This window comes from Equus quagga, chromosome 6 (genome assembly GCF_021613505.1).
Source record: "Equus quagga isolate Etosha38 chromosome 6, UCLA_HA_Equagga_1.0, whole genome shotgun sequence".
Taxonomy (NCBI): Eukaryota; Metazoa; Chordata; class Mammalia; order Perissodactyla; family Equidae; genus Equus; species Equus quagga.
In genome coordinates, this window is record NC_060272.1 from 112,097,428 (window position 1) to 112,116,948 (window position 19,521).

Below are 19,521 nucleotides of genomic sequence, written 5' to 3' on the forward strand. Positions count from 1 at the left end.
AGACTACATAGCAATGAGGCATAAATAGTAAGAGTTCACACAAATAATTTTAATTAAAATGACTCACAGGACCAATGTTTGGTTTTCCTCTTCTTGCTTATTTCTTTACTGCTTATGATCAGCATCTCTTATATCACTCTTTATATCAGTTAATTATGCCCATAGTCCCATTTCAGTATCATGGGAAATGCGCATTAAAGTGCTATGAATTACATTCACTGGCAAATGGGGCCCTCTTGACCTTGGACTTCACTCCATAGTGCATCTTGAGCACATCTTCCCTGCCTTTGTATTTTTATTCTGCTATGTCTTTTACATTGAGCAAACTGACTCAAACATCTTGGTTGATTCTCAAAAAGTGTTGGTCTTGGTCACCAGTCACTAGGTGCAGGAAAGTGTGTAAAGAGCTAATGCAACATCAAATCTGTGGCCCAGGAGCTATAGAGGCCTGATTGATGGGAACTTCCTTGATCAATCTACTCCCGGGAAGGGCCATGAGCTTGGAGGGGCACCACGGGGAAAAGCAGGTTGCATACCAGGTTCTCTTTCTACTGCATTAAAAATTTCCAAGGAAGAAAAGGAATGCACTCAAAGCATTTGCACCATGCTTACCCACTCAACTTTTGGACCAGATATCTGGAGACAGTTTGCCTTGATGTGTTTTGTCCCTGCTTATTTGTTCCCCTGAGCAACACTTTCACAATGTTCTATTCATGTAAGTTATCATTTACTTACAATAACTTGTTTTTGCTTCATTTGAAAAGCACAGTATCATAAAAGCAGAGCCGGGATCCCTCACTTTTTCCACTTTTGATGTACAGAAACTCTGCAAGTGGAATTCCTCTTAGGTACTAATGTTATACATCTGGGAAGACATATTATAAATCTATGTACCAAAATGTCAGTACTGCAAAGTGGTTTAAAATGGGGGATCTGCGGGCAGAGTATATAGGTACTTCATGTGGTATGCTACCACGGGTAAGTTTACTTAGATTCCTTGTACCTTAGTTTCCTCACCTGTAAATTAAAGACAATAACTGGACCAACTTCAGAGGACTGACGTGGGAACAAATGAGTTAATGCACTTAAAATAGTAACTGGCATATATTAAATAAATGTTAGCTATTATTATCAATTTCTATCTGAAGATTTTTCAGAGCTCACGATAAGGTACAGTGGGAGAATTCCAAAAATACAAGAAAATAAGACCCTGAGGCCATCTCTGCTTAGGAAGAAACATTGCTTCCTTCTTTTAATGTCACCATGAGAAGTGATGGACTATTGATGAAATGTGGATTTTTATATTGATGAGAGGGATGACTGAGTTGTAAGGGAATTGCACAATGGAAATAATGGTATAATCTATGTAAAAACCTTACAACATACTCTTTTATATTCTCATAAGGCCAACAGAGTTGTCCCTGTGTGTCAATAACACCAGGTTGCCATTAAGGTCAAGGAAAATGGGCAGAAGAGGGAAACTTGGCAGTAGAAACAGAAACTGGACGAGAAAGGCCTGTTGAATAAGGGAGAAAAGAAGCCTGCCCTGGTAGGAACCTGATGATCTCTTTTGACCTAACCCCTAAACTGATTTATCTCCAGGTTCAGCATACATAAGGTTTCACACCAAAACACTTTCAGATATTGGCTAAAATTTGTCTCTCTGAAAACAGCACACATAAATATACTGTTATGTATACTACAATTAGAATATTTCTTAAGATGCACTACTTTGAAAAACCAGTAAGTATCAACATGTCTTAGCAAATGTGGAACTTATGTTATTAAATCCTGGCAAGTTTCCACAATGAAAGGGGTGCATGGGAAAATAGGAAGGTTTCCAGCCCCTAAAAAACAAAAGGAAGGCATACCTTCCCGAGCGGTAGGGAAATGGGAGACGGAAGGGCTGACTTCAACCCCTGAGAGCACACAATTCTACCGCAAGAAAGCCCTGTTATCGTCAACCACATGGCTATAAATGACGAGGCTAAGCCATGTCTTACAGAGCTAACCACATATGTTTCCTAGGAGGAAACAAATGGATCACACATATGACACAGAATGAACACATCCATTCAGAGGAGAACCCACCGGACATCCTTATACACTAAACTTACAAGCAATGGTCCACTGAAATAAATACCACTGAATAAATATTAAGAACTAATTGAGTATACTCAACTTACAGGAAAATAATTTTCCTATTTTTGTGATGTACATAGTTCAGGATTAAAATTAAAAAATATAAGTTTCTTTGAGGGTGAAACAATGTATTATCTGGACACTGTTTTTCAAATGTTCCTGTCCAGTAGTACCATTAGCACATCTTTGATAAGGGTTTTAGGAGAAATAAAAAAGGAAACTCTTTAAAATTAAGACAGAACTGTTTCCACTATTTCTTCTAGGGAAATCAAGAAGTGACTTTAGGGTAATTTTTTAACATCAGAGATATTTAACAATCCAAGTGCTTTTCTAAAAATTTCAATTACATTTTTTCTTCCTTTTTGGTTATTTGATCCAAAGTACTTATTATAAGGCTTCTTATGAAAATAACTCACACATCAAATGTACAGGTAGAATTTCCTTTTTTCTCTGTCTGTTCTCTTTCCTGAGAAAACCAACGCAGTTCTACGATGCTTTGGTTACCGCTGAAACAATAACATAAGCCTTGAGTGTAACCTGTATTGTATCCTATGAATTTGGAAATACAAGGTTTGGTACAAAGATTGTAAACTGCTCCAGTGGTCTGGAGATTTACTTGTGTTTTCTATATCTCGTTCATATGAGGATGGGTATGCTTATCATGCCTCACTGCCTCTCTGGAACTTTGGAGAGTGGGGCACATGAAGAATTAGCATTGGAGCGATCCAACTTTGAAGATGATGAAGGATGTCAACTGATTCCAGTGGGATATAGCAGAGCATGCAGCTGCTAAATAAGCAACAAGGATTCCACCCAGCTTCCAGAAGAGATGCCTCTGACTCAGAATGACAGTGAATAAGAGGGGGAAAATAGTAAAGAAAGATATGTGCCTGGAAATTTTTCTGTGATTTAAAAGGAAAGATTCTTTAAACAAATTTTTTTTCTCTATGGAATCGAACATTTTTTGATAATGGGGAAATATTTCGTAAGAAAATATGATGGTGACAATTTGGGCAAGTTTTATGTTGTTAGCTTATGAGTATTTTACTCAGTATTGTTTGGCATATAGGAGATTCAAAAATATTTGGGAACCAAATATTTTATGGGTTATGCTGCCATGTGGTACATATGGTATAATCCTAACTAGTGATTCTGACTTCATAATATATATAAATTGGGAAATAGAAGAGGGTGTGATTGCTTGGAATAGGGCATAATATGGCTACGGTGCCTGAATTATTGTCCTGTCCTTGATTTCTGTGGCAAAATCAAAGAGGAATTAATATAGATCATGAACTGATAAACTGACTCCCCCATGGTTCCAGATGGATACAAGGTAGCAATGGGAAAAACCAGGACTATGCACAGTGAAGGTATGAGGCAGATTCCCTGTTAATCTGATGACCATTTACCCTAAAGTGAAAAGTCATCTCAATGATTTTGAAATCCATTTGTGGGAAGAATAAAAGTGAAAGAATATTGCCTCATGAGATTAACAAGTCTCTCCTTTCTCCACCCTCACCCCTCTCCATCCTTCATTCTATCTCTACAAAGAATTTCTGACCTTGATTATAAAGATTCTAGGTCACCGTATTGGGACAACATCCCAGGGATACAAGCATATATGAGTATTTCTCCTCCTACCTAAATAAACGTCTTGGATAAGTGGCCTACACCAGTTCATTTAAAAACACTAATGCTCTCTAATGCTCTTGCTAACTTTTTTCTGGTTCTGTATTCAAATTAACCTTTCTTCGAACTGAAAGGAAGCTGTGTTCTAAGCCACCCAGCACCATCTAACCAAAGGTATAGGAGTATATCTTGTGATATAAATCGCATAATGTATGTGTCTAGCAGGTAAGTAGCAAAAAGGAGTTATGTCGCACACAGTGCTTGCCTGGCTTTGTTCTCTGTTCACGTAGCTGCTGAAGGAGGGGGAGTACCCTTTTTAATAAAAACTACATTTGAGAAATGTAACCGAATAATTTTTTTTAAGTATAATGCACAGCAGTCTCAACACAATGACTGCATTGAGACTTGTTAGCTGATTACTTAAATATTTGCATGCTTAAAAAGGAATTTTTATAAAAGTTCACTAATTCTGTGTTTAAGTGTAACACTTTTATTGTTCCCTTGCAAAGTAAATCAGATAGCATCATATATGCAACGATTCTTACATCTCAGTTAAAATTACATACATTTAATTTTAGATTAAAGATGGCTGCTTTTAAGTAACCAACCACGCCATAATCAAATCTACATTTGTCCCTTTCCTTTTTTAGTACCTATTGTAAGTACATATATTAAACCAGGCAAATAAACTAATAATAACAAATGTGAAAGAATAACAATCGTATTCTCCACAATTCTATACATCTCAACCTTAAGAATATACAATTATTATAAAGTGGTATTTAGAAAATACGTGAATTTATAAAAGAGGCAAGGTCTTGGTAATATGGTGTATTGTTGAACTTTCATTTAATTTCAGGACTAATCAGAGAGCAATTTGATACATTACACCCTAATATGTGTTATTTATTTTTTGACTATTCAATTATTGTTCACACACTTTTAAAACTTTTAAGCACACAATTTTCACTAAGTTTCATTTGGGGACAAATGTGTTTAAACACATATACGCATGCAAGTGTACAAAATGAAAAGCAAATAAACTCTATAATTAATTGGCTATATCTTGCATTCAGAAGTAAATAAATTTTAAATATAGCATGATCTCCCAGATGCCAATAATTTTAAAATATAAAACATTTTAAAGAGATATAGGTCCACTTGCTACCACCCAAATATTTACATCAGAAAAGGAAAGGATTGGGCACACTTATTTTCTTAGAGGGGAAAAAGTTTCCAATTTCATCAGTTATATCACATGAATTCTATCTAGAAAGAATGTCTTGGATTTCTACAAGACAAGCAAGTACTTAAAATTAACATATATGTATTCTTTCTCTGTCTTCATTTTCCATGATTACAAGTTTGTCATTATAAAGCCCATTTAGATGAAATGCATTGTATCCTACATCATAAATGTAATTATTTTATTGATAATTCCCTAACAAGTGTATAAATTATTGTCAAATGCCAATGTGGCTCCTTTGATACCACTGCTCTTTGATGTAAAACCTCTTTGCGAATTTGGGAAACTCATCTCACCATTATATTTTTTAATCTTTGAAGTCTTTAGTTTCCTTTTTAAAATGTAGGGACTGAAATAAATTGTCCTATGTTTCCTTCTAGCTGTGACAGTTTATAACATGTCTCTCAGGAAAAAAAATATAGGAGTTTACTTAAATTATGCAATTGATCTAAACGTGATATTGTAAAATAGCATATATAAGGAAATTAGAGGAGGAAAAAGGAAGTCAAAAGACACTAAGCAATTCCTTTTATTTTTACCTTCTCATACCCTTCTGGTACTGAATCAGTCAAAAATCCAAAAATATTTATCTATATAATATTCTTTCAGTAGCAAGAGGAAAGGGTGCTTTAGAGGAAATTTAATCTACCCCCTTCCTTCCGTAATCTCCATCCTCCTCCTGCAAAGCCCCACCCAATAAACATTCAGTCCACACAGCAGCAGTGTCCAGGCACTCCCAACATGGCTTTGGGACAATTTCCTTAGCGCTCCTTCAAACAAGATGGCTGCCCCAACTCCTATATGGATTCTCAAACTGCCACAGTGTAATCTGACAATTTGCTAAACACTATGAGTAATTACATTAACTTGTTTCATAAGATTTTGGAATAGAAATAGTCTCAAATTTTAGGCCAATTTTTCTACTTGACAAAGGAGAAAACCCAGGAACAGAGTGTCAGGTTACCTCCCTGGGGTCACATAGCCAATGCTAAGGATGAAAGGAAAAACCCAAAACCTTTGATGCTATAATCATATTAAGTGTTCACCTAGTGGGTAATGTTCATATTTGTTTCCTCATTCATTTTCCTTCATTCAACACATGTTTAAAGAGTTTAAAAAAGCCATAACCATTATTGCAAGTACAGTTAACTTCTACACTGTTTGATTGTACCAGTGGAAGTTCATTTTTTCTTTATGGATGCCAAATTGCTTTTGAACAGCTTGATTAAAACCCAGTGAACTGAGAGTAGTCATAAAGAATTTGCACTTAAATATATAAGGAGATAAACAAGCTCAAATAGCACTCAACTGGATACAAACTCCTATGCACCAAATTTTCACTATAACTTTTAAATAAGTATCATCAAATATATATTATCACATAATTTGCATTGTCAAAATTTATTAAATTTAGTCTAAGTGTAACTCCAAAAAGATATTACTGAAATTAAGGTATTCTCTCCAAACAACAGAGGAATCTTGAAATAAACTCCTTTGTTGAATTAAATGTGAGAGATAGACAAAGACATATTAATAGATATATTCAATTAGGCAATTTTGAAAATCAGTTTTCAGAAATTTCTGAAGAAGAAGACATTAGGCAGGTAAATTTAAAATGTGTAGAATGCATTTCAGGTCACCTGTTCTCAAATTCCCATATAAAATCTGTCCATTTCCCATCATCTCCCATAATCCAGTCTTAGAAATGCAGAGATATTCAAAGTTACATCAATGATACTTCTCTAACTGCAAAACAATCTACACCAATGGTAACTACAACAAATATCATGTCCACTTTTAGCCATCCTAAAATTTTAGCATAATATCCAGCTAGTTATTTTATAAAACCACCATTATTAGAAAAATGTCCTTTGCATCTGCATGTTGCATCTGCACCCTTCTAGTAATACACAGGAGAGACAGAATGTCATTCCATGGAGGGAAAAACGAAATAATTTTTAACAATAGTTCAGCCTTCCGACATCACTTCTAATTAACAATATTTTACTTTCTTAATTAAATGTTTCAAGTATATAATAATCATATCCAAAGGGTTCCATAAGATATAAGATGATGTGGTTTACAAAATCATCTTTAACTTACTATATTTACAGGACTAGATCTGTAAATTCTATGTGAATATTAAAGAAAAAGAAAAGTACGTTTGCTTTCACCAACTGCAACTGTAAGCAAATGCAGGTATACAGCACTTTATTAGTAAGAACTCCTTTAGTAAGCACACGGTAGAGGAATTAATCATTCATCCCCTGCAGACTGCTTATGTATTTCATAGGGCCATTATCTGATCTGACTAACAAGAACAATTGCATAATAAAACACATTACTGCTGACACTAGCAACTTTCTTCTTTCAACTTTAAAGTTGCAACTACCTCTGTATTGCACAGAAAGCTGGTGGCAAAAAAAAAAAAAAAAAAAAAGACAATTTAATCACCCATCCAGCTTTGACTTTTTTTCTCTATTATTACATAGAGACAGTGATCAAATATATAATGTCAAGTTTTACTAGAAATGGTTTTAATTCAGGCTATCTTCCTTAGCACTATGACATAATGATAACAGAGGCAGAATGTGTGTCAGATTAGTTTTCACATTAATTGTAAATCTTTGCTTTCAGAAATTCGAACAGGAGCAACAATTCGCTCATGTCTTTTCTACTGTGGAAAATGTGTCCTATAGTAATATATGTAATAACTCGTTTGAACCACTCTTAAATTTGGCTACTTCAGTGCAGTCTTACCTTTTATTTTTCAATAATTATTTTTCAAACATCAGATATCCTTTCAGATATTTCAGGTCACAAATGAGTAGAGGTCATATGCTATAATTCAAATCTGATCAACCAAGGTCTTCATTTTAAACTATTTAAATTCATTTTAAACCAATAACAGAAATGGTAGCAGTAAGAAAATCTCTAAGAAAATCCACTTGGATAGGAAATAAAGTAATATACAAGAAACAATGACATATCTTTCCCAAATGATTTCCATCTATGATAACTTCATGTCAACAAATTCAGCAACTCTCCTGTTATTTCATTAGCCTAAAAACTTATATCTCAAGATATTCAGAGCTTTTGACATTGAATAACTATAACAACTCTAAAAGATCTTTCCCTTTTTTTAAATCACTGTACGTTAGTTAACTCTTAAAATCTTTAAAAAATCAGTGTTGAATGAATATAGCTGCTTTTATATACTTATTTGAGTAAATATAAAGGTAAAAACTTTTCACTTTACCATTATTAACAATTAAATATGAGAGAGCCCATAGGTATTATTTGATGATAAGGTCTTTTGTTGAAAAGAAATTATCTGTGAGATAAGTGGTTTTAATTTTCAATCTGGTTTATAACTCTTAAAGGGATTTGTTTCAAAAAGTGTGTTTTATACTGAAACAGAAAATTGAAAGCTAAAGATAAAATAGACAAACTTTTTCTAATCACTATTTCCACACTAGTCAGTATGAGTGCTATTGTGTCAAAGAACTTGAATTTATTAAAAACTAGCTGTTTTTATCTAAACTGCAATTCTTACTGTACCTACTGTATATGTTAACAATGCAAGAATTAGATTCAGAGTCCATTTGGCAGTGACAAAGAAAAAAATGCTGAAAATGTTATTGATTCACTTTCTCTTGTACAAAACAAACTGACTCAACTATATTTTTCCTGACATAACACGAAGGTTTTATTTAGATATTACAAAATATTGGCAAATGTTAGACTGTATATCTTCTTTTCTTGAAGATACTATTAACCCTTTCACAGAGAGAAGAGTGTCCTACTTGCTTGTACAGAAATGCTGCAGCTGCTGACACGGTGATGTTGGCCCCGAGAGGCATACTGCCTGCAAAAGTTTTTGATGCAGAGCTATTCGGCCCTAGGAGACACCTTAAACCTGTCACTGGCTGCTGAGCCCCTGTCACACTTTATAACCTGCTGTGTCAAAGTCACAGCCTCAGCTCCTGGCCCCTCCAAAGCATTTTTCACATTCCCTCTCCAAAGCAATTTCATCCCAATTCTCCAATTAGGCTAGTTCCAGGATTTTCTTCCACTTCTCATCTACCTACAAGCATTAAGAAACCTCAACAGGATTTTCTTCTGGTCTTTCAAACCATCTTTATTAACTTTCCCTTGACCCATTTTTTTTTTTTTTTTTTTAGCAAGCTCTCTTCAGAACTAAAGAGAAAACAGGCAACCAAGTGAAGTCAGAGAAAGGTGGGAGTTGGTGTGGATTAAGGGGGGAGGTAGAAGTAAACCAGTAGGGTTGGAATTCTCAAGCTTTTTCTAGGTAACCGAACCAACCAACGTTTCAGAAACCAAGCTTCCAATAGCCCTTGAACAATAAGCGTTTAAAACTCAGATCCCCAGACTGGAGTCTTCTCAACGCTCTTCCTCAAAAAAAGAAAGAAAGATGCTTAGCAAACCACTTCTCAATTAGGAACTACTGAAGTTATATAAGTCAACTTCTTCCCCGGTCAAACGAACAACCCGTCCATGCCTTTGGGGGCAAAGCATTCAGCAGATCGCTTACTTTAGAGTCAAGAAATCCAGAAGCACAGTTTACTTACTAAAGCAGCCGCTCCGGTCCTCCTTGGAAACCCTGAGGAGTCTTCTCTTTTCTTTCCTACCAGTCAGAGAAAGAATTGTCTTTCTATTCCACACAGGCCAAGAATAAACTGCAAGAAAGGACAGCACATGCACAGCAGCCCGTCGGGCTTGGGCTTGGGGAGGATGCTTTGGGTTCTGTTTGTTTCAAAAGTGGGATCTTCTCGGCCGGAGGGAGGGGCAGAGGCAGGAGAAAATCAGGGCGCTCCGAAAGCTTGCTTGGGTCCTGCAAATTATTCTGAAGGCAAAGTACCTGCACTCTCCCCGCCGAGGCTGCCTGTCAGCGCGGCGCGAGGGGAGGAGGCTGAGCAGGAGGAGGAGGAGCAGCGGGAGGGCTCGGGCTGGGAGGGGAGCGAGGAGGGAGAGGCCGGCGAGACGGCGAGGAGGCGAGCGGCTGTCAGTGCTAGGCGCGGCCGCACGCGCTCGGGCCGCCGGCTGCGGGCGCGGCGGGGCGGGGAGCAGAGGCGGCGAGCATCCCCGGCCGCTCCCGCACGGCCTCCCGCCCGCACACACAGGCACACACCCCACGTCTCCAGCAGCCGCCGTCCGCCGCGCGCACTCACCTGCATTTCCTTAACGAGCCACTTGATGGCTGCCAGCGGCGCGGGCCGGGCTCCGGCGGGCGGGCCGGAGCCGGGGTGGGGAGGACGCGACGCGGGATGCTCTGAGCGCCCGCCCGGGAGGCGGCGGCGGTAGCGGTGCGGGCGCGCCAGCTGGGGCGGGAGGAGGGGACATGGGGCCGGGACCCCGAGCTGCCCCGGAGCCCTTGGCATGCTCCCCGGGCACCGGGGTAGAGCGGTCCGCGGGGGGAGAGGAGGACATGTCAGGCACAGGCTATTCCCAACCGCTAAAGCCCCAGAGGACTTGTCCACGTGTGGATCCGGTTGCGCTTCTTCAGGTGTTGGCGTGCTTTCGGTTATTTTAAGGGGTTATTTGGAAGGAAGCTGGCGGTAAGGGTTAGGGGTGACAGGTTTAAAAATGCAAGGGACAGAGATTTAATTTGCATTACAGTCCATGCTTTGGAAGCGCACACTTTAGTGAGGAGGAGGGAAGGGCAGCAGAGGCTGCGTGGAGCGGGGATTGTTGTGCATCTCAGATATTGGATGTAGTTTTCAGTAGGGGTGCTGGGCAGCCTGGCTAGGCTGGAGGGAGAGCAGGGCTCTGCCAAGGGAGTAGTTGAGAAGCGGAAAACCTGTGAAAGAGTTGCTGGAAACCAGCTTCGCTCCTGAGGAGAGGACACGGACAGACGTCGGAGGGCGATTTGCTTCCCCACCTGCCTAGTACCCCAAGGTAGAGTGGCCAGCGCCTCTGAGGTGGTGTATCACAGACTCTCGAAACAGGGGAAGAGGAACTTAGACCCCCTGAGCAAAGCAAGAAAAGGGGACTGGAGCTGGGGAAGAGGTTGGGCAGGATGGAAGAAATCTAGCCGAAAGCTTTTATCACTTTACCGTCATCTATGTCTGAGCAGAGCATTCAGCTATGGCGACAAATGCGATCTCTCTTGCCAAAGAGAGGGCAATGTCACTACGTTGGTGCTTAAAAAAAAAAAAATTATCCTGTTTGTAATAATGCAACAGAGAGCCTTCCAGGTACCCTCTGGTCAAAGGTGCTATAAGCACTGTGGAAGAGAACAAAAAGCAGTGAACTATCTATGTTCCTTATATGTCCATGATCTAATAGCAGGAATGTCACACCTTCCCAAAGAGAAATAAAGCTTAATCAATATAGGTGACATTTTCCTCAGGGTCTTTTCATCTTTTTCTTTGCATACCTGCTTCATTGCTTCCCATGTCCTTTTGCTCTTCAGAAGTGACCCTTCTTCTGAACCCATCCCCTGCCTGGCTCCCTGCTCAGCTTCCTTAAACCCACTGAGCTCACCCACCCAAGAGGGTTCACATGCACATAGTCATTATCACTTAAAGCTGTTCTTGGAAACGATTGGATATAAACCAAAAAGACTTATGCCATGTGTGCAAGTGTGTGTGCATGTGATGTCTATCTTTGTAATAATGCAAAGCACCTGCCCCCATATGGTGATGTCTGTGCAAGGTGATGACTAACTCATTCTCTCTCCCTCTCTTCCTCCTTGCCTCCCTCCCTCCTTCTCCCTCTGCACAAATACACACCATTCTCTCCTGTCTCAGTTCCTTCCTGTCAGTGTTCAATAATGGTTTTACATGAACTTTCTGTTAGAAAGCCTCTGACTACCAAGAGTGAGGTGGAGCGCTGGGTAGGGGGGATGCTGGGGCTCAAGGCTGCTGCTATGTTTCCTGTCATCACTCACTCATTACATACACTACTGTACTTAATGCAAAGTGGCAGCAGAAATGATTTCCTCTCTTGCTATTAGTAAGAATATATTTGTCTTCCCCTGGAAACACATATAATTAATAATAAAAGAAATAATGCATCTTGAAACCGTGGGAAGAGCAGATGGATACTGATGTGGTGGTGTTAGTCACCTTTTCTGTTGCTGCAAAGACAATGTGACCACTTCGTTTCTGCTGCTTCTGGCGGGTTAAGCAAAGCCTTTGGCCCTTTTACTGTGTTCTCTTTTCCATCTTTCCCTTGACAATAGTTTGTGTATTTTAAATAAAGATTTCATTCTGCCAACCCGCAGGAAGCTTTTAACAAGATGTAGCTGAGCGTGTCGATATCTTCTATCTTTTTACTGCTGTATGGAAGTGTTCAGCAACTTGAAACTCGTCTCAACTTCAGCTCAATGCTGGCATCTCACAGAGACAAGGCTCCCTGGAGCCGATTTCCCCTTGCTTCTACACAGCTATCCTTTGGTGCCCTCTAGAAGAACACAGGGTACTTTAAACAATGGAAGAGTGAGGACTATATTCAACCCCCTTCCTGCTGCACCCCTCCCCACTTAATAACACCACATGTGTTCATTGTAATTAGCTTATTGTAAAGATTTATTAGTGATTCGTTAGAGTCAGACTGGGATATCTTTCCTGAGGACGATTGCACCGAGCCTGAAGAGTTAAGAGTACAGCATCATCAAACTATCTACCTGCACCTCCTGTAGTAGTAGGGTTTATTTTTCCTCCTTAAATGAAAAGGCAGCTTTAAAGGTCCTCTTTTGGTTATTGTTGTCTATTGACTTTTAAAAGGCAGCAACCTCTTTAGACTTGTCATTGTCAGTGAACCATGTGTTTAAAACCACCATAACAGAAGTGAAATAGAAATACACAAAAAAGGGAAAGTGGGCTAGAGCAAAAACACGTGGTCTAGAATAGCACTCACCTGAGGTTAGCCTCTCTTGAGGTTCCCTTTATTTTACCACGTGACTTCATTTACCAAAACTTTAGTTGGCCTTAGGCTTGTAGTTGATTTTAACAGCCTGCTGTAAGCAGAAGAAATCTCCAAATTTACATTTGTATTTTGGGTTTTTGAGGGAATTAAGTACTTTCTTGTCTCGGTTTTTTAATTAGACTTAACAGTTCATCAATAGCAACTCCACAGTAATAATTTCCTGTTCTAATATGTCCTTTAACATATGAATAGCATCGCGGGAAAACTTCCTAATTATACAGCACTCTATATTGTGGAATTGAAACACAATGAAAAAGATGTCTTGACTGTACCCAGTTTAAGGAGTCTTAATGAGTGGAGTCATTTTTGTGATAAATAGATAGCAGGGTAATAAGGGAGTTAGGAAGAGTGGGTAACCTGTTATAAGGAAGACAGTGATGGAGAAAGAGGTCTTCCAAGACCACTGATGGGTGGATTTGATTTGTCAGTGGTAGTCTCACACTTCGCTTTTTTTCTTCCCAGAAGTGGTGTGTAGTTAATTTGTTCTTGTTCCACCTTTTCTTCTACAGTTATGCTGTTTGGCAGAAATTACAAGTAGAAACAATTTTGTATTGACAATAGAATGGGAAATCATGCACTTAATGAGTCAAATTGCTCATCCTTATTTCATGTGAGACAAGGATAATCCTCTGCTCTTCAGCTTTTATTTTGGTCAATGAGGGCAGACTAAATGGGTCTAATTTACTTAATTTGTTATACATGCTTTGCTACCAAGAAAGCTGCTTAGGAAAACTTAAAACACATTGAAAAAAAAAGTCTTGACTGTACCCAATTTAAGGAGTCTTAATGAGTGGAGTTATTTTTGTGATGATTGTGGGTTTATGGTTTAGATGTTATTCCACTGAAATCACCATGTGGCTAATGCTAAGTTACACAAAATTTAAATGTTTGGAAATATGCATTTTGATCGAATGTGTACACTTTTTGAAAAATTTATTGTGCTGATTATTTTCTATTCCTCACCCACCCCTGAACCCCAGGCCCGTCATTTGCCCTACTTTGTGCCCTGGGGTTAATTAACCTCTAGGAACTTCATCCACCCGGGTTCCCTTGTCCTCAGGCTTCTGTTGGAGTGTTGTCAATGAGGGGCACTGGAAGCGGGCAAAGAGAAACAATTGAATGAAATATCTTTATTTCAATAAAGGTGGAGCCATTTTTTCCCCATTTGCTCTACAACTTGGCATGGTGGTTTTTTCGGGCAGTGGCTGCACGCCTTTCTTGCCACCACCCTTCCATAGCTCCAGTTCATGTTTGCCTCAATAACACCATCTTATCCCTTGCCCCTTCTGCTTTCCACTATGGCTAGAACCTAGGATACTCCATATCTCTCATCAGTTCCCCTAACCCAGCCACTCGTCTGGAAAGTATCCTTTATCTAAATTCTCTCCAAAGTCATTCCTGATGGTGCCTCTGTTTCCTCTGGGTGCTCTGATACATTTCTGCTATTTAAATTTAAAGTATTCAAAGATAAATATGTTATTCAATTGTTTCAAAGTTTAACAAATATATTGTCTAATATGCATAGAAGTCCCAAAACATTACCATTACTCGAACTGAAGATAACTTCAACACACTACAAGAAAATATTTGATGGTATAGCTGATCTAGATAGCTAAATAATAGCAATATAATAATATTTTCCACAGAGGTGTCATGTCTCTGTGTATTAAATGAACCAGATTCATCAACATTGTAAAAGAATCTCAGATTTTTCTTAAACATATGTCTCAATGTTTTATGGTATCTGATTGCAAAATAATAATACATAATAATACATACATATATACATACGTACATGTTTTGAAGGCTAGTATTATTTGATCAAGCATACAATGGTTTGTAAGGCACTGAAAATTTCATCAGTTTTAAAAAACAAATGAGTAAGGAAGCCTATATGGATCCATTCTTCCAATTATTAAAAGAAAAAACCAATAATGAGAATGTAAAAAAGTGACCTAAGTTACCAGTGATAACCCCAAAATAACTGCCCATGCATATACTTTGGAAAGAGAACAACTGGATATGCATAAAAAGAATGCAATCCACCAAGATCTTTTAAGCAAGCATTAAAAAGTAAGATCATCATAATTAACAAAGATCAGAGCAAGTTCTTTAATAAAAGTAAAATATAATTTGAGAGAGAATATGTAATAGTTGCTATGGGTTTTGGATCTATTTTGACCTTAAAAATTAATTAAAATGTATCTAATGCAAGGTTTTACTTATACATCTCTACTTAATTAAAGCATTGTAAATTTTGCTTCTTCTGAAGTCTGAGTAATTCTGTGTTTTCTTTTATAAATTAAGCATTAGAATGATCACAACCATGCATGTGCACACACATGCATGTGTGTGCACTTCCTACTTTTCTAGGTTTTTAAGTGCATTAAAAATATACTGTCTAAATTTTAGATCTTAGAAACCTGAGATGCAGAAAACTGAGGTTGATTAGCCGACCCAGGTTATGGAATGGGTTGCATACTTGGAGCTGAGACTCGTATCCAGGCAGTCTGACTCCTGAGTCTCTATGTTCCATCAGTATTTTGTCATTAGAAACTTTTTCTCAACTGTTTGTGCCTTTCTTTCTGAAGCTCAGGGCCTTCTGAAACATTTAGCTGAAATTGAGAAATTTCTATTCAGTGAATGGAGAATATAGGTTGGGGATGGTACAAAAAGAAAATGGTGTCTTCTCAGAGAAACAATTTTCAATTTTTAAAGTAGGTCTTTGAATTTTACATTTCTATTTGGATCATTTTGCATATTATCTATTTTCATATGATGAATCATTTTATGTGTTTCACATGATATCTAATGACACCGTAGAAAAATTGCATTATAAAACATAAAACAGGGGCCAGCCTGGTAGCGTTGTGGTTAAGTTCAAGTGCTCTGTTTCAGCAGCCTGGTGTTCACAGGTTTGGATCCTGGGTGTAGACCTACACACTGCTCATCAAGCTGTGCTGTGTCCGTGTCCCACATACAAAATAGAGGAAGATTGGCATGGATGTTAGCTCAGTGACAATCTTCCTCACAAAAATAAAATAAAATCAGGGGCTGGCCCCGTGGCCGAGTGGTTAAGTTCGCGCACTCCGCTGCAGGCGGCCCAGTGTTTCGTTAGTTCTAATCCTGGGCGCGGACATGGCACTGCTCATCAGACCACGCTGAGGCAGCGTCCCACATGCCACAACTAGAAGAACCCACAACGAAGAATACACAACTATGTACCGGGGGGGCTTTGGGGAGAAAAAGGAAAAAAATAAAAATCTTTAAAAAATAAAAAAAGTAGGCCTGGGTTTTAAAAAAATAAAATAAAATAAATAAAATAAACATGAATTTTTTCCAGGTAAATTAAACACAAGTCTGTTCTATGACCACAGTTTACTACAGTTGTTACTTTTCCCTTTTGTACAATTAGTTTGATCTATTCATGTTTATTTCCCAATCTTACCTACCACCAGGAGAAAAAAAGTAATAAAAAGCTGTAGAAGGCAATTCTCTCTATTGCCTCTCTTTTAGAAGGGGTCAACTTTTTGGATCCTTTATAGAATTCGCCCCTGTTTTAGTGAAAGACAATATGTTTTCCAGGTACTTATTCCTGACCTTTGTTCATATGTAACAATATTGTAGAAGGAAAAAATTATAGTAACATTTATTTTTATCACAGTTTTTATGTATATTTTCAACACTTAAAATTGTAGATTTTTAAAATAGAAGTGAAAGGAAGAAATGTAACAATCATATCATATGGGACTCTGGTTTTTAGCATTCTATATTTTATAGGTGATAAGCAAATTATAAACTTATCTCCTCTCTATCGAAGAATATCTAAAGTAAATCAAAACATCAAGTCCATATGTGTTAAAATTAATTTTTCCATGGAATTATCAATATCATAACATGAGATCATTTGATCCAGCCCCTTCACTGTCTTCCCCATTTAACACTAAACCCAGTGGGTGAAATGTTCATTTTTATATGACTAAGGAGTGATAGAAGTCCTGCTATTTCCAGACAACTTTCCTCCTCATCATAATTTAAAGAATAATTTGAAAGTAAAAACACTTTATCTATACAAATATGTGTGTATATTATTTAAATTTAGTTTTTTGTTATTTAAATTACAATGTGTGGGTTTTCTAAGTTCCCGTCTCATTACATTTTATGAAAAAAGTATTACCACGTTAAATTTTGAAACAAATTTTAAACGAGGCTTTGAACAATTGCTGCTATACTCAAAAAGGGAAAACATCAAGAAAGACTGCTTGCAGGAAATCTTCTAGAAAGAGTGATAAAATGAAGTGCCTAGAGAGGAGTCATCTTTACAAGTTTGTTTTGCTGTTCCTAATATTAATCAGAATTCTCATCAGAGTTTCATCTAAGCTATAAAAACATGAATATAATAGGGATATAGGTCATGAATATGAATGTGGGAAAAGATTTATTAGTGCCGGTGTGTTCCCCACCAAAATCTCTTCCTGCCGCCAGGCTGCTCTTTCTCAGACACACACAAGCATCACGCCCACCATGGGCACTGAGACCACTTTCCTTCTCAACTCTTGTTCTTATCCTGCCCTCTAAGGGTTTTGTCCCCCTGGTTCAGGCTTTTGTTATGCAGAAACTGGAGAAGTGCGAGAAATCTGGGTGTGAAAAGACTCAGACCAGATATTTGGGGAAACACAGAGTGAAAAGATAAGATTTAAGGCAGCTGTAAAGTAAGAATCTCCCAAGCAACTATAAGATGTGGGAAAGTTGGAGAGAAGAGAAAAACACTATCTTTTGTAGAAGTGTCACTGAGGGATATGAATCAGGGCCTCCCAATAATGCTTTTGATGGGCCCCGTATTATAGACTGGATTGCATTTTTATTACTTTTTTGCTTTTAGACTTTTTATTTCTTTGGACAGTCAAAAGCTCTTACATCACACCATGAGGAGGCTGGAATTTTTTGTGGTTTTACACACACCGGAAGATATGGTTTTCACTCGGACAAATATAGGTTACATCGTTTATAAATTGATTTTAAAATCTTAGTTTATTTTTAAAAGGTAACGGGATAATTTTAGTAAGGATGGGGGTAAATATAGTTTTTCTATATTAAATGTATTTTTTTCTAAATGATACTGTTACCAGGCAAGGGCTCATCACCTGATGGGCATAATGAGCCAATTTATTATGGCATCAGCCTTTGGGGAAAGAATTGTAGCTTTATTTTGCCAGATCGATCTTCAAGGAGACGGGGCATGTGCCTTCAGATCTGTCCCCCCAATTCAGGATTCGGGGCAAAATTTAAGAGGTTAGGGAGAACAGGCTGGCATGTGGTAACGCTAGTGGGACAGGTTTTGATAGGTGGGCTTTAACCATTTATGCTAAGGTTCTAAACATCTATGGTAAGGTGAGGAAGGGATTTTTAACGCTGGATCTTCCTGGATGACAGATCCCTCGCTTCTGATGAGAGTCCAACTTTCAAGTTCCGGTCATGTCCCGGTCCTTTGGTTCCGTGGGGAAGAGACTTTGGTTCCACACTCATTTCAGGTCAGGATTTCTTTTTCTGTGCATGTTCTGGCTATGTGACTTTGCAAATTTTCTGAGAGACAATTCTGAAACACTCTGTTAACTAGAGCTGTTTGAATTAGCTCTAGTGGGCTCATGGTTATAATATCACAACACAAATACATTACTTAAATTGAAATTTTAATTAAATAATATTTTTCAAATTTACTTGTTCTCAAAAGAAAATGTTTAGCATTATGAATGTTAATAAAATATTATCTAATAAATAATAAAATGTTCGCTTTATTTTAACGTTGATTTCTTTTGTAAAAAACATCCATAAACTCTAACTCTTATTCTCCAGTAAATATGTAAAAGTTATTATTGAAAGCCACATTATTTTTGAGGAGTCAAATCAGTGTTTCTCAGATATTTTTACTTCCAAAGGCTTTCCCTTCAATCTCTACTTAATGAGTCTTATGAAAGCCTATGATACACGGAAATATGGGATATACTCATCGAGACAAGAGATTTAGCCATATTCTCCATCCTTTGTTCTATTTTCATTGTGCCAACAAGAGGTGGCAGATAGGACCCAAAGCAACACAAGCTCACCATATAGTTTGTGTAGTTGGTGTACTGGGAAGGAATGTACAGAATTTCAATGGATTTAGCCAAACACATTTTGTGAGAACCTATCGTATACAAAATAGATGATGTATTGGAGGGGTGGGGAAGTGGGGTGCGGCTAAATGACTAACACCCATAAACATATAATTCAGAAGTCCGGGAGCCCATGATTAGATTTAAAAGATTTAACATGCAAAATTTAATCAGATTCATCAGACAACCTTGCAACCAACATTGTCATACAGAATATTCAAAGAAATCTACAGTCAGCAAGATGTCTAAATCCTCAGCCTGCCAAAACTTTGAACTGAAATTATTGATGAAATATTAAATTAGGAAAAATTCTTCAAAATCTCTGGAAATTTAGTAAGGTTGCCCTCAACTACCAAAAATTAAAAGAAATTGATAGTCTATAAACTGTGTTGATGG